The following is a 14,337-nucleotide window of genomic DNA, read 5'->3' as shown; positions in this document are numbered from 1 at the left end:
CTAGCAGTGCTATTGCTGGGTCATAAGGGAGTTCTATGGATAGTTTTTTGAGGAACCTCCACACTATTTTCCAGAGTGGCTGCACCAGTTTATATTCCCACCAACAGTGTAGGAGGGTGCCCGTCTTTTCACACCCACGCCAGCATCTATAGTCTCTTGATTTATTCATTTTAGCGACTCTGACTGGTGTGAGGTGGTATCTCAGTGTGGTTTTGATTTGAATTTCCCTGATGATGAGTGACACCGAGCATCGTTTCATGTGCCTATTGGCCATCTGAATGTCCTCTTTGGAGAAGTGTCTATTCAGGTCTTCTGCCCATTTCTTCACTGGATCATTCATTTTTCGTGTATGGAGTTTAGTGAGCTCCTTGTATATTTTGGATACTAGCCCTTTATCTGATATGTCATTTGCCACTATCTTTTCCCATTCTGTTGGTTGTCTATTAGTTTTCTTGATTGTTTCCTTTGCCTTGCAGAAGAGGCTATATTTTAAAATATAAACTCCAATAAAATAAGGAGCTGTGTATGAAAGAAGGGATAGGTCAAATGATCAGTTGAACAGATTAGAGTCACCAAAAATAGACCCCTAGTCAGAATGGAATTTAGAACATGAAAAGGCAACATTTCAAAATAGGAAAAGAAAGGTTATCTAGTAAGTGATGCTGGGCAACTGGCTAGCTATTTGAAAAAGAAAATAAAGCTAAATAGCTTTCCTTACTCCTCACCTCAAAATAAGTTCTATGTAGATCAGATTTACAAATAAAAAGTAAATCCATAAAAATACCAGACAGAAATTTGTGAATTAAAAAAAAATCTTGGAATTGTAAAGCCTTTCTAAATGTAATACGAAATATAAAATCTAGACCCTATAAAGAAAAAAATTATCAATTTTATTACAAAATTTAAAAACAAACTGACCAGCCCACAAATATAGAAGGCAAACAGCAAACACAAGCTAATTTCCATAATACAGAAATTAATTATACAAATTAACACCAAAAAATAGAAAAATGGACAAAAGATATAAACAGCTGACAGAAAAAAAAGTGGTTAATAAACATAAAATGTGAATTTCGCCCAAAATTAAAGGAATAGAAACAAAAATAAAAATGATATACTACTTTTAGACTATCGTTTTGGCAAAACTGAAAGAGTTTGGTGATACCCAGCATCCAAAAATACACAGGGGACTGGCACACATACATTTGTGCATACTTGAGTACAGCCTTTGAGCAGAGCACTTTGGGAATCTATTACAAAATTAGGAATTGTATAACCTTTGATTGGGAAATGACACTGTAAAAACTTACCTTGAAGATGTAACCAACAAGATATATGTAGAATGATATTACTGCAACAGAATTGGAGACAATCTAAATATCCATCAATAGAGAGTCATTTATATGGTATATTCAGACAATGAAATATCACATAGCTCCTACAAAGAACAAGTCTAGAGGGGCGCCTGGGCGGCTCAGACAATTAAGTGTCCAACTTCAACTCAGGTCACGATCTCATGGTTCACGAGCTCAAGCCCCGCACTGGGCTCTCTGCTGTCAGCACCGAGCCCACTGCAGCTCCTCTGCGCCCCCCACCCCGTCTCTGCCCCTTCCCCATTCTCATGCATACTCTCTCTCTCAAAAATAAATAAATTTAAAAAACCATTTTTAAAAAAGGAGGTATTGCCATAAATACTTAAGTGCCTTAAAAAAAGAACAAGTTTATATATCTCTGCCGATAAAGAAAAATGTCTAAAATGTAGCATGAAGTGGAAACAGTGTTTTAGAACAGTACGGATAATATAATCAGAGTCGTTTGGAGAAAATGGGACACACGTGTACATGGGCATATGTAATTCTGAGCTAGTGCTTGACTGGAGACTAAGAGAATAAAGTCAATAATCCTTGCACTTTTACCTTCACTATTTGCCCTCAACATATATAACTTTCGTAATAAAGTAGGAGAAGGAAATGTTCATAACCTTTAACTCAGCAATTCCACTCCCAAAAATCTATCTTAAGGAAATAATCCAAGATAAGAACAAAAGTTTACATACAATGAGGCTTATAAATTACAGTGCTATTTATAATAGCAAACACTAGGACACCTGGTTGTCTCCGTCGGTAGAGTGTGACTCTTGATCCCAGGGTTGTAAATTTGAGCCCCATGTGGGGTGTGTAGATTACTTATAAATAAAATCTTGTAACAGCAAACATTGGAAACAACCTAACTGTTCAATGATGCAAGATTAGTTAAAAATTATTATCGATCTATGTGATAGAATATTAGTCATTGAGTATATTTTCCAAGATTTTTTTTTAAAGTTTATTTATCCATTTTGGGAGAGAAAAAGAGTTTGAGTGAGTGGTGCAAAGGGAGAGCAAGAGAGAATCCCAAGCAGGTTCCATACTGCCAGTGTGGAGCTCACTGCGGGGCCCAAACCTACAAACTGTGAGAACATGACCTGGCATCATGAAGTCAGACGCTTAACTGACTGGGTCACCCAGGCGCCCCTATTTTCCAAGACTGTAAATGTCATGGAAGAAATCCCACATTATGTTGACTGGGAAAACAAAGAATATTAAAAAATTATCCCACTTATGTGAAAACATTGCATGTATATCTGCAAAATCCTGTTAGAAAATATGTTTCGAGCGATGCCCGGTGGCTCAGTCGATTGGGCATCCGACTTCAGCTCAGGTCATGATCTCAGGGTTTGTGAGTTCAAGCCCCACATCTGGCTCTGTGCTGACAGCTCAGAGCCCGGAGCCTGCTTTGATTCTGTATCTCCCTATCTCTGCCCCTCCCCTGCTTGCGGGCACTCTCTCTCTCAAAAACAAATGAACATTAAAAATTAAAAAAAGAAGAAGAAAATATGTTTAGAGTGTTTATCTCTGGGTTCTAAGATTATGGGTGATATTCATTTTGTTCTTTAAACTTTTTTGATTTTCCTAATTTTTCCATAATATGTATGTATTTCTTTTCCACTGGAAAAAATATTAAGTCAGGGAACCCTGAGTGGCGAGTCTACCTAGGCAGGCAGTTGAGTTCAGTAATAAAGTGACTTCTCCTAGCAACAGCCACTCCAAATTCCTGAACACCCCATACTTCTATCCAAAGTAAAGAGAAAAAAAGCAAACTTCAAAAAGTAGAAAGACAACAGAAGAGAATTCAATGAATCAGTACTGAAACACTGAAGAGGCAGTTAGCAGTAATCTGGAAAACGTACCCACAAAGCTAAGAATTCCACACAAGTACAAAGCAACCAGTATCACTTACTTTCAAGGAGATTTTAAAAGGAAATACCAATTGTAGAAAGTCAAACACATACTGTTAAAGCTTTTAAATGCGAATAAGAAACAAGAATGATAAGGAAGCTTTAAGAGCTAACCAGGATAATCAGAACAAAGAATCAGAGATAATGAAGATAAACCTGCTTAGTAAATTCAAATCCCTACTGTGTTACACAATCACGATATTAAACCAAAGAAGAATGAAATATCCAGAAAACAGGAGACAGCACAACAGGGAATACCACAGCATCCGGAAAAGCCCTGTAATTAAACAAAGAAACAGGTATGCAGAGTAGTAACCACTGGGGAAAAATATATGGATGTAATGAATTTTAAAGCCATCACATCACAAATATCATCTCAGCAGCAAACCCACCAAAATGACATGCAACTATAACCTGTTGGGTTTGTGAATATTTGAAAAGGAGGAAGGATTTTCCATATTTCATCCATCTATTTACAGCCTCGGTGAACTAAGGGTAGGTAGGACCTGCTGCAATGTTACCTCTTAAGTTCCCAGCATCTGGCTCAGTGCCTGGCACGTTATTAAATAAGAGAATAGTCACTTAAAGATGGATGGATGGAACTCAATGCTTGAGGAGGACATGGAGAAAGAGGAAGAGACAAAGTGGAAAGTACATTCTGCACAAAAATGTAGATTTTTATCTCCGGGCCAAATGTTCCTGCCTTGGAACAGTTTAATGAGTGAAACTGGAAGTCAGAGGAAGTGAGATGCGAGCATCAGGGCCCTCTCTGATCTTGGGGTGCACCGCCAGCCTCTCCAAGGCCTCTCCTACCTCACCTGTAATGTTCAGCCTGGTTCCGGGTGACCGTTATAAACACAGGCCAGAGCAAAATGCTTTTTTTTTATTTTAATGTTTATTTATTTTTGAACTAGAGAGAGTGTGAGCAGGGAAGGACAGACAGACAGAAGATCTGAAGCGGGCTCTGCACTGACAGCAGAGAGCCTGGATGTGGAGCTCAAACTTATGAACTGTGAGGTCATGACCTGAGCTGAAGTCAGACGCTTAATTGACTGAACCACCCAGGAGCCCCTAAAGTGTTTTTTAAAGACAGTTCTAATTCGAAGGAAACAAAAAAAAGATTTATCCCAGCCAGTGAGGGAAGTTAAACTTACATCACCACTGAAATCAAAGGAGAATATTTAAACACACTTTTGCTGAAAATTAAACTATCTTAAAACACTTCTATAACCAAATATAGCCAAAAAATGGCAAAAGAAATGTAAACAGAACGTGAGAGTGTGACAAATGTCACAAGACAGTCTTTCTATGCTCCATATACAAAGAATTAATGCAAAACACACAGATCAATAGCTAAATTACATTCCATAAGAGATTAAGAGAGATTGCAAATTATATATAAGAAATTAACATCACATAAAAGTCATTGCATAAAAGTACTTTCTTGATGGAATTAAAGAAAATAAATTAAAACGTTAATGGAGGAGCACGTGGGTGGCTCAGTCAGTTAAGCATCTGACTTCGGCTCAGGTCATGATCTCACAGTTCGTGAGTTTCAAGCCCCATGTCGAGCTCTGTGCTGACAGCTCAAAGCCTGGAGCCTGCTTCGGATTCTGTGTCTCCCTCTCTCTGCCCCTTCCCCACTCATGCTGTCTCTCAAAAATAAATAAACGTTAAAACAATTTTTAAAACGTTAAGGGACATGATGAATTAATTGCATCAGTAGCCCAATTAATGGCCTCTCTGTATGCATGCCTTTTGTCCCATCATTACTTAGACCCTTAACACACTGAGCCTTGGCTTTGGACATGTGGCTTGCTTTGGCCAATGGCAGAATAATAAATCTGAAACAAAAAGAAGCTTTAAAAATTCTGTTCTTCTTTTAGACTCCTGCCATCACCATGAGATGATGCCCAGGCTAGCCTGCTGAAGGATAAGGGTAGGATGTGTGAAGGAGTGTAAACTCTTCCCATCCAGGGTCTTCTAGAGAGGCCGGTCCCCAGGCAGCTGGCCAACTGGCCACAGGTGCTCGAGCAAGCCCAGCCGTGCTCAGGGAAGGCCACCTAGTCTGGTCAGCCAAACTGCCCGTCAACCGTTATGTCATGAAAATTAATAAATCGTTGGGTTACTGTTTGGTTCTGGCCTTTGAAAAACAGCTTTACTGAAGGATAACTGACATACAATAAACTACTCAAGTCGTGATCTCACTGTTGGTGAGTTCGAGCCCCACATCGGGCTCTGTGCTGACAGCTTGAAACCTGGAACCTGCTTCTGATTCTGTGTCTCCCTCTCTCTCTTGCACCTCTGTCTCTGTCTCTCAAAAATAAATAAACATTAAAATTTTTTTTTAAAAGTATTTAACCTGGTAAGTATTAACACACGCATACACCCATGCCATGACAAAAAAGAGTGAACACGTCCAACACAGCATGCCTACCGGATTGTCTTCCCACGTGGCTGCACCATCTGGCATTCCCACCAGCAACGAGTAAGAGTCCTTGCTCCGCTTCCTCACTAACACTTAGCGTTGCTATTGTGCTAGATATTAGCCATTCTGATAGGAGAATAGTGAGGTCTCATTGCTGCTTAGTCATTCCTCTTTACCTCTGAGTAAAGTATTCCGTTGTCTAAACACACAACTGTTTATAACTGAGCACTTGGGCTTCCTCCACCCCCAGTTTTTTACTATGATAAATAAAACTGCTATGAATAATCAAGTCTTTGTGAGGACATGGCTTTCTTTTCTTTTGAGTAAATATGTAGGAGCAGAATGGCTGGCTCTTAGGGCAGGTACGCGTTGAACCTTTTAAGGAAGTACCAAGCTGCCGTAGAAAGCGGTTGCACCACACGAGAGTCCCGGTTCTGGTATATCTTGGCCAGCACTTGTTACGTTCGCTAGGTTTAATTTTAGCAGTTGTGACAAGGGAGTGTATTTCACTGTGATTTTAATTTGTACCCCGTAATCGCTAGTGATGTTTATTTGCCATCCATGTGTCTTTTTGGTGAAGCTGAGGTTGGCCACCAGCCAAAGGTCTCTGTTCTCTCCACATGGACCAGTCCATGTAGTCTCTCCGTACTGGCCACTTTGGGCTTCCTCATAGTATTCTGGCTTGGCTCCATATGTGACTATCCCAAATGAAAAGAGAAAGCAAGGTAGAAACTGTATCCTTTTTTGTGACCAACCTCAGAAGTCACAGAGCCCCTTTTGGACTGTACTTTATGTACAAGCCCAGAGTCCATGTGTGAAGTTCTGGGGCAAAGGACATGAATACAGGGAAGCCATTACCTGGGATATTAATGCAAGTAATCTATCATGTACCGAACTCTTTTTTCAACAATTGTGGCAAAAAAAAAAAAAAAAAAAAAGAAGGAAAGAAACACATAAGAAACGCAAACACATGCCATCTTGGGGTGCCTGGGTGGCTCAGTTAGTACAGTGTGCAACTCTTAATCTCCAGGTTGTGAGCTCGAGTCCCACATTGGGAGTAGAGATTACCTAAAAATAAAATGTTTAATTTTATTAATGTTTATTTTTGAGAGGGGAGGGAAAGAGCAGGTGAGGGGCAGAGAAAGGGAGGGAGACAGAGGATCCCAAACAGGCTCCAGGCTGACAACAGAGAGCCTGATATGGGGCTTGAACTCACAAACAGTAAGATCATAACCAGAGCCAAAGTCAGACACATAACTGACAGCCACCCAGGTACCCCCCAAATTAAATCTTTAATATACATATATATAGCGTCTTAACATTTTTAAGTGTACAGTTCAGTAATATTAAGTATATCTGCATTGTTGTGAAACTGATCTCCAGAAATTGTCTCATCCTGAAAATCTGAAACCATACACACCCATTAAAGAACTCTTCTCCCCACGCTCAGCCCTTGGTAACCACCTTCTACTTTCAGTTTCCGTGACTTTGACTACTTTAGATTCCTCATATGAGTGGAATCATACAGTATTTGTCTTTCTGTGACTGGCTGGCTTATTTCCCTTGGGATGATGTCCTCAAGGTTCGCCCACATGTGAGAATTTCCTTCAATTTTTTTTAAAAGACTTATTTTTGAGAGAGAGAGAGAGAGAGAGCGCGAGCGAGCATGAGGGGGCGGGGACAGACACAGGCTCTGAGCTGTCAGCACAGAGCTTGACACACGGCTTGGACCCGTGAACCGCGAGATCGTGACCTAAGCCAAAGTCGGATGTTCAATCGACTGAGTCACCCAGGGACCCCAGAATTTCCTTCCTTTTTAAAAATGGAAAAATATTCCATTACATGTATATACCACATTTGGTTTATCCATTCACCCGTCGGACATTTGTGCTGCTTGTATCTTTTGAGTACTGTGACTGTGCTGCTAGGAACATGGTTGAGCACAAATGTGTTCAAGATCCTACTTTTTCATTGTCATGGACGTGTATTCAGATGTGGGGCTGCTGGATCATACGGCACTTCCATCTTTAATTTTTTGAGGAAACTCCGTATCACTTTGCATAGCGGTTGCACCCTTATACAATCTCACCAATGTTTTATTGTGGTTTTGATTGACAGTTTTCTGATGATTCATGGTACTGAGAGCCTCTTTCATATGCTTGTTGGCATTTGTGTATCATCTTTGGAGAAATGTCTACTGAAGTCCTTTGCCCCCTTTTTCCGAATCAGGTTATTTGATTTTTGGGTGTTGCTGAGTTGTGCTGATGTGTAATTTGTATTTCCAACAGGCGCTAACACACCAGGTGCAGTCCTGAGTGGATCCTTCGGCCTGACAAGAGGTAAGTGTTTCTGTGTATCTCAGGCCCAAATTGGTGATAATCAATAATAGGGGATAAGAGGGCATTTCTGCGGCCATTGTCAACCAGAGCCCCGCAACCCAGAGCAACTGCTATTGACAGTGAGTGACACTTCACCACGGCGCCTTCCTGCTGGCCTATCCTCCAGGTACTACAAAACAAAACAACATACACACAAACAAAGAAGCCTCGGAATGTCCTAATGTGACATCACTGGCCAACAATGTAATTGCATCCACAGGGTAATGGGCTGATTTATAAAGTGCTTGAACCTTAGGGTGTTTCAGTTCTCTATTGCTTACAGACTGTTCTCAAAAAAAAAAAGTCCAGAATCACAAAAGAAACAATGACCCATAATATGTGGTCTTTAACAAAGTTCTGTTGAAAAAGATCACCCAACAGTTAAATGCCAAGTTACTCACCCTGTGACAAATACTTTAAATTCGGATACACTTAACTGCTCCTGAAAACTTGCATCATCAGCACCAATAGACACTGCACTCCCACAGATGGTCTTCCTGTGAATTCAAAGAGCATGAATCAGAACAAGCCCTACACTCATCTGAGAACACGGTGCATTAGAATTTCACTAGGACACTAATGTCACCCTCTGCAACTTAAAGCTGGGGGAATATGGTTGTTGGATATTTAGTGACTCCCTCAATTCCCAGGCCAGACCCAGTGTTCTGGGGATGGGTGGGGGTCTATGTCTCCCGGACCTTTAAATGGACACTCTCTTAGCAAAGCCTGGCTCAAAGCCAAAAAATATTCAGCATGACTTTGGGCATTGGATCAAGGTCTCTGAAAACAGGTATCAGAGGACAAAGTGCCAGGTAGGTAGAAAAGACAGGAAACACGTCCTATTTTAAGGAAATGGCTTCGCCTACACAGCTAGGCATATACGCAAACCCACTGTGAATGTGTCCCTTTCAAATAAAGCCACTGACACAGTGCAATCTGTCAGACCACTGACCTTCTCAATAACACTCATACTCAAACTCTATAGCCTTCAGTGGCTTCTCACTATAAAGAAGACAAAGTCCAAAGACCTTGGCCTGAAGCCTAAGCTTCAGTCTAACCAACCCTACATCTAATCTTACTTCTCTCTTAATATCTCCAAATCAGGCCTCCTGCTCCAGTCAGTCAGTGACGTTCACCATTCCCTGGCCACAGACTATGCACACCCCCTTCTGGACATTTGTTCCCACCTCTCCTGAGTCCCTCCTCCATATGCCTTCCCCACCACCAATATTACTCCAGTGAACACTCCTCTCGCCCTCCCAGAACGGTCTGTGTTACTCATTTGCATATGCATCCTTATCATTTCAGTTATTTTAGCACATGGATTTTATTTCCTTCCTACTCTGACCGAGCGCTGCACTTGTTGCCACAGTGAGCAGCCCAGGGTGTTGCCAACGTTCAGAATCTTGTTGAGAGAGGAGCTTGGGGATCATCTTGGGCAAGGCTCCGCCAAAGTTAGTCTGCGTACAAATCTCCCTTAGATTTTGTGGGTTTGGGGTGGGGCCCATGCTTCTGCATTGCTAACCACCTCTTAGGTGAGGCCGGTGCTGTGACACCTGGACCACACGACAGGAGGTGGAGAGGACCCCAGCCTGCAGGGCTGAGGTGGCCCACAGCGCTGGGCACGGAAGAAAGGAGCCGGCTGATGGCAGATGAGAAGGTTCCTGTCCCGACAGGGGCAGGCGCCACTCAGCTCCAGCAACAACGAAGACCCAAGACTGACACATCTCTTTCCCAAGAAGCTGGAAATCTCCGTAATATGTACAATTCCCCCAATCTTATGTGCTGGCAATTCATTCAAATCCGTGTTTGAGAGGATCTGTACAGCACATCCCTAATCTCTTCACTTATAAAAAAAATTATTTTCCATTATAAAAATTTATCAAGGGAATCACTTGAGTCCTTAAAGGTTTGCTTTAGCGAAGTCAAAGAAGAAAACCTCTGAAAACACTTTAAGTTCTTTTTTAACTATCAAGTGGGATCTACGTTAAATAAATCCTCTATTACTTTAGGAGAGACGCTGCTTTCCTAAATCAGAAAGGTGGGTCTCCAAGTCCCACTCTCTCAAACCTAAGGACCGAACCTCACCAGGGATGGCACGACACTGCTGCAGGCGGAGCCAAGAAGAGAGTCTGTGTGATCATCCGATTGGCATACTTCTGATTGCGAAAGAGGGCGATGCCGTTTGCATGAGAAGAAGAGGTGTAAAATGGGACATGGGGCCACCCTAGTGATAAGGCGGTTTGGGAAAGGACACTTCCCAGTATGTGCTGCCCCTCCAAAGTCAAAAGGCCCCACTGGAGTCAAGCACCCTGGGACCCGCGGTTGGCACCATTTAAGAGGATAGGGCTGATCTTGACACAGAGGCTTCCTCCTTCCGTGAGATTCTTAACCAGACACAACACCGGGAGGTGAAATTTCAAAGACTGTTCGGTCTGGGGCGGAGCCTCCCTCTGCCGCTGGGGCAGCGCGCACGGCCGATGCGCTCCTCCCGACCTGCTCTCGCTGCGCTACTCCTTCCGGCGATTCTGAGCCAGGTGCTGTTCCCACTCGACATCAACCAACTTGTACAGCTCCATGGCGGCCTGAGCATCTTCCATGGAGGAATGTGCACTTTTCCCAACCTGGATGTCCCGGTTCCAGAGCTTCTTGGTGAGATGCTTCAGGGACAAGGTGGCATTCTCCGGGCACGGGGCCTTACTGTTGAGGGGTGGGATGTGGGAGGTGCCACGGGTGAGGGACTCAGGGTGGAAGAAGTACTGCAGGGCTTCGAAGCCGTTGTGGACAGCATGCCCAGCACGATCATCCCTACAAGGATCTTCAAGATCTGGCTCCGACTGACCTTGAGGGGTATTCACCATGTGCTGCTTCCGGATGCCACTCCATCTGGTCCGGTAGTCCACGATTTGGGGGGCGGGGGGGGGGGAAGGATGTACTCATCATATTGCACATCTCCATGGTGGCTGACCATGCTACATCGAGCCAAGGAACCAATGTGCCCCTTGGGTCCTGTGCCCACCATCTTGCAGTCAATTGCCACCATTTTCCCTGACAACTTCTGGGATGCTTCAGAGCATTTATTCTCTAAATGAGATGGGGTGGAGTTCTGTGGGGCATTTCTCTGAGCAGGGTTCTTCTGGGGGCCCCTCTTCTGGGAGTGAGCGGGTGGCCCCTAGTCTTTGGAAGACCACTCTGGTACGCCCCCATCTCCTTTAGCCACAAGAGACCCACCCTTCTGTGAAGGGGCAGGGGTCAGCCAAGGCGCTGCAGCTTTCCTGTCCAGGGGCTGCTCGGGTCCACTGCTGGAGGCAGCGGTCTTCTTTGGAAAGGGAGACACCTTCCAAGTGTCATCCGCCCTAGGAGTTTCCCCTTTAGAGGTTCTGAGTGCAACTTGGGCACTTTGCAAGGAAGCTGGTTCTTATTTAGAGAGCCTCTCCATCCCAAGAGCTGCCTCTTCTTGACAAACTTCCAGTGCTTAGCATTCCCTCTAATGACTTTTTGGGGGGAGGTTCACCAAAATCTGAATTGAGGAGTAAGGAAGACATGAGGATACTGGATGGCAGGAAGACAGAGGACTCACCCTCTGCAGAATCCACAGGCAACATCTGGGGGTCTGTTACGCCCTGAGGAAGAGACTAATCCTGACAACGGAGCCCAGAGGCCCAGGAAACAGTAAGACTGAAGATTGGGAAGACATCAGCGTGATCGCCCAGAATGGGGACGAATCTGTAATGTGAAATGATGTCAGGGTCAAGGTCTGCACCAGAAAGCTTGGGTTCTAGTACAGCCCCACAATTCACCAGGTGTAGGGGTTCGAGAAGGTCACTTCTCCTCCCTAGAGCTCAATCTCATTCGCCCCCGGAGGGCGCGGTGGGGCCAACCAGCTCAAACTCTGCATCTGGAACGCCAGAACAGGTGAGCCATACCCTCTGCCCCTGAGGGCCTCTGGACTGTCCAGGCATCCCACCCATGGCTCCAGGCAGGGGACCCTCCACATACCTGGTGGTGGACGGAAGCTTGGGGCCACCTACGTCGGCGAGCAGGCTGGGGGTCCCCGCCAGCCAGAGCGACCCCCCGCACCCACATCTACCTCCTGGCTGGCCCTGCTAAGAGCAGAAGCGCAAAAAATTTTTTTTAACATTTATTCATTTTTGAGAGACCGAGCACGAGTGGGGGAGGGGCAGAGAGGGAGGGAGACACCAAATCCAAAGCAGAATCCACAGCTTCTCTGTGAGCACAGAGCCCGATGGGGGGCTTGAACTCATGGACACAGAGATCATGACCTGAGCCACCCAGGTGCCCCACCCCTAATCTCTTTAAATGTGTCTCAGTCTATGTTGTGTCTGAATTTTCACTTTCCTTTGCCTTTTTTTTTAAAGTTTATTTATTTATTTTGAGAGTGAGGGAGCGAGCAGGGGAGGGGCAGAGAGAGGAGGGAGAATCCTAAGTGGGCTCCACTCCGCTAGCGTGGAACCCTACGTGGGGCTCAAAACCCCTGAGACTCAAGATCATGACGAGAGCTGAAATCGAGAGTTGGACACTTTGAGCCACTCAGATGCCCCTGAAGTTTTAGCTTTCCTTCTGTAACAGGCTTTATGTATAGATCAGAGGTTTTCAAACTAAAAAAAATATTTCCAGGGGAAAAAATACTCTGTAGCTCTACCTAACAATAAATATTTGACTTGATAGTCTGTGTATAATTAAAACAACAATCCCCAAACTTCGAGACTTTACAGGCAAAAAAAATTCTAAAAAAAAAGGGGGGGACCAAAAAAGCAGTACCAACATTTCACTTTGTTCCATAAGATTAAAAAATAGTCTACTCCTGGGGCGCCTGGGTGGCTCAGTCAGTTAAGTTTCCAGCTTCGGCTCAGGTCAAGATCTCATGGTTCATGGGTTCAAGCCCCGCTCGGGCTCTGTGCTGACAGCTAGCTCAGAGCCTAGAGCCTGGAGCCTGCTTCGGATTCTGTGTCTCCCTCTCTCTCTGACCCTCCCCTGCTCATGCTGTCTCTCTCTCTCAAAAATAAATAAAAAACAAAAAATAGTCTACTAGTATTATATGATGGACACATGTAGGAAGAACATAAATCTTCGATCAAAGGATAACTCTTTAAGTAGGCTGAATTGCAGCTTTTAAGGCAAAACTCTACTTGTGTTTTCTAATTTTGTGATAGACAAATACAAACTTTGACTCAAGTTCTAGTTTGATAGGAGCATTGATTATGTAATCTCTTCTGTTGACAAAAGATGCAGCTAAGATGCTCACAACATATGACTTGCTCATTGTCGCCTGTTTTAGTGGCATAGCCAGTGCTCTCCACTCTTCTTGCTGGGGGTGGGGGGTTACAAACTTATGATAATTCACCTCCACTCAGCATAGTGAGATGGTAAAGTCTTGGACCAAAGAGACATGGGTTTGAATCTCAGATCAGCAACTTATAAGTTCCATGGTCTTGGATCAATTGTTCAATCTCTTTGGATGGGTCTCAGCTTTTTCATCTGTTACACTTACTTCATAGGGTTGTAGGAGGATTTTTTAAAAAAGTAACATTTTAAATTTAGTTTAGATTTAAATAAAAATTAAGTACAAAATTTTAAAATTAAATTAGGGGCACCTGGGTGGCTTAGTCGGTTGAGCATCCAACTTCAGCTCAGGTCATGATCTCATAGCTCATGGGTTCTAGCCTTGCATCAGGCTCTGTGCTGATAGCTCAGAGCCTGGAGCCTGCTTTGGGTTCTGTGTCTCCCTCACTCTCTGCCCCTACCCACTGGCACTCTGTCTCGCTCCCACACAAAAATAAAATAAAACATTAAAAAAAATTTAAAAATAGCACTTAAAAAATAAAATAAAAATAAAAACTAAATTAAATAGCATATACAAACTACCTACAAGGGTTAAAAGGCTCCTCTTGTAAACATTGGTCAGCTTCCTCTCCAACAAAGAGCTTTGCATAGTGAGTCCTATGTCATTGATAAAAGTTACAGTTAACATTATAACAATTACTATTTAGCATTAAGTATCAGAACAATGAAGTCTACTCAGTACATTTATAGGACTAAAGGGAACATCTCAAATTATTCTTCACAAAACAAGAATAATCTGTTTGTGGGTAATTTCTCTATCCTCAATTATCCCAAGAGGCAGCTAGAAATTTCTCTCAATAAATAATAAATAAATATTGGGATTTTTTTATGTTTTATTTATGAGAGAGAGAGTGTGACTGGGGGAGGGGCAGAGAGAGACGGGGTGAGGG

At 43.3% G+C, this 14,337-nt stretch overlaps 1 pseudogene; it reads right to left on the bottom strand.

The window, feature by feature from the left end:
- Positions 1 to 10,593: 10,593 nt before the first annotated feature.
- On the bottom strand, positions 10,594 to 11,628 carry LOC115289261 (annotated as a pseudogene).
- Positions 11,629 to 14,337: the final 2,709 nt, after the last annotated feature.

Source organism: Suricata suricatta, chromosome 4 (assembly GCF_006229205.1).
Source record: "Suricata suricatta isolate VVHF042 chromosome 4, meerkat_22Aug2017_6uvM2_HiC, whole genome shotgun sequence".
Classification (NCBI taxonomy): domain Eukaryota; kingdom Metazoa; phylum Chordata; class Mammalia; order Carnivora; family Herpestidae; genus Suricata; species Suricata suricatta.
This window is presented reverse-complemented; position numbering and strand designations above follow the sequence as displayed.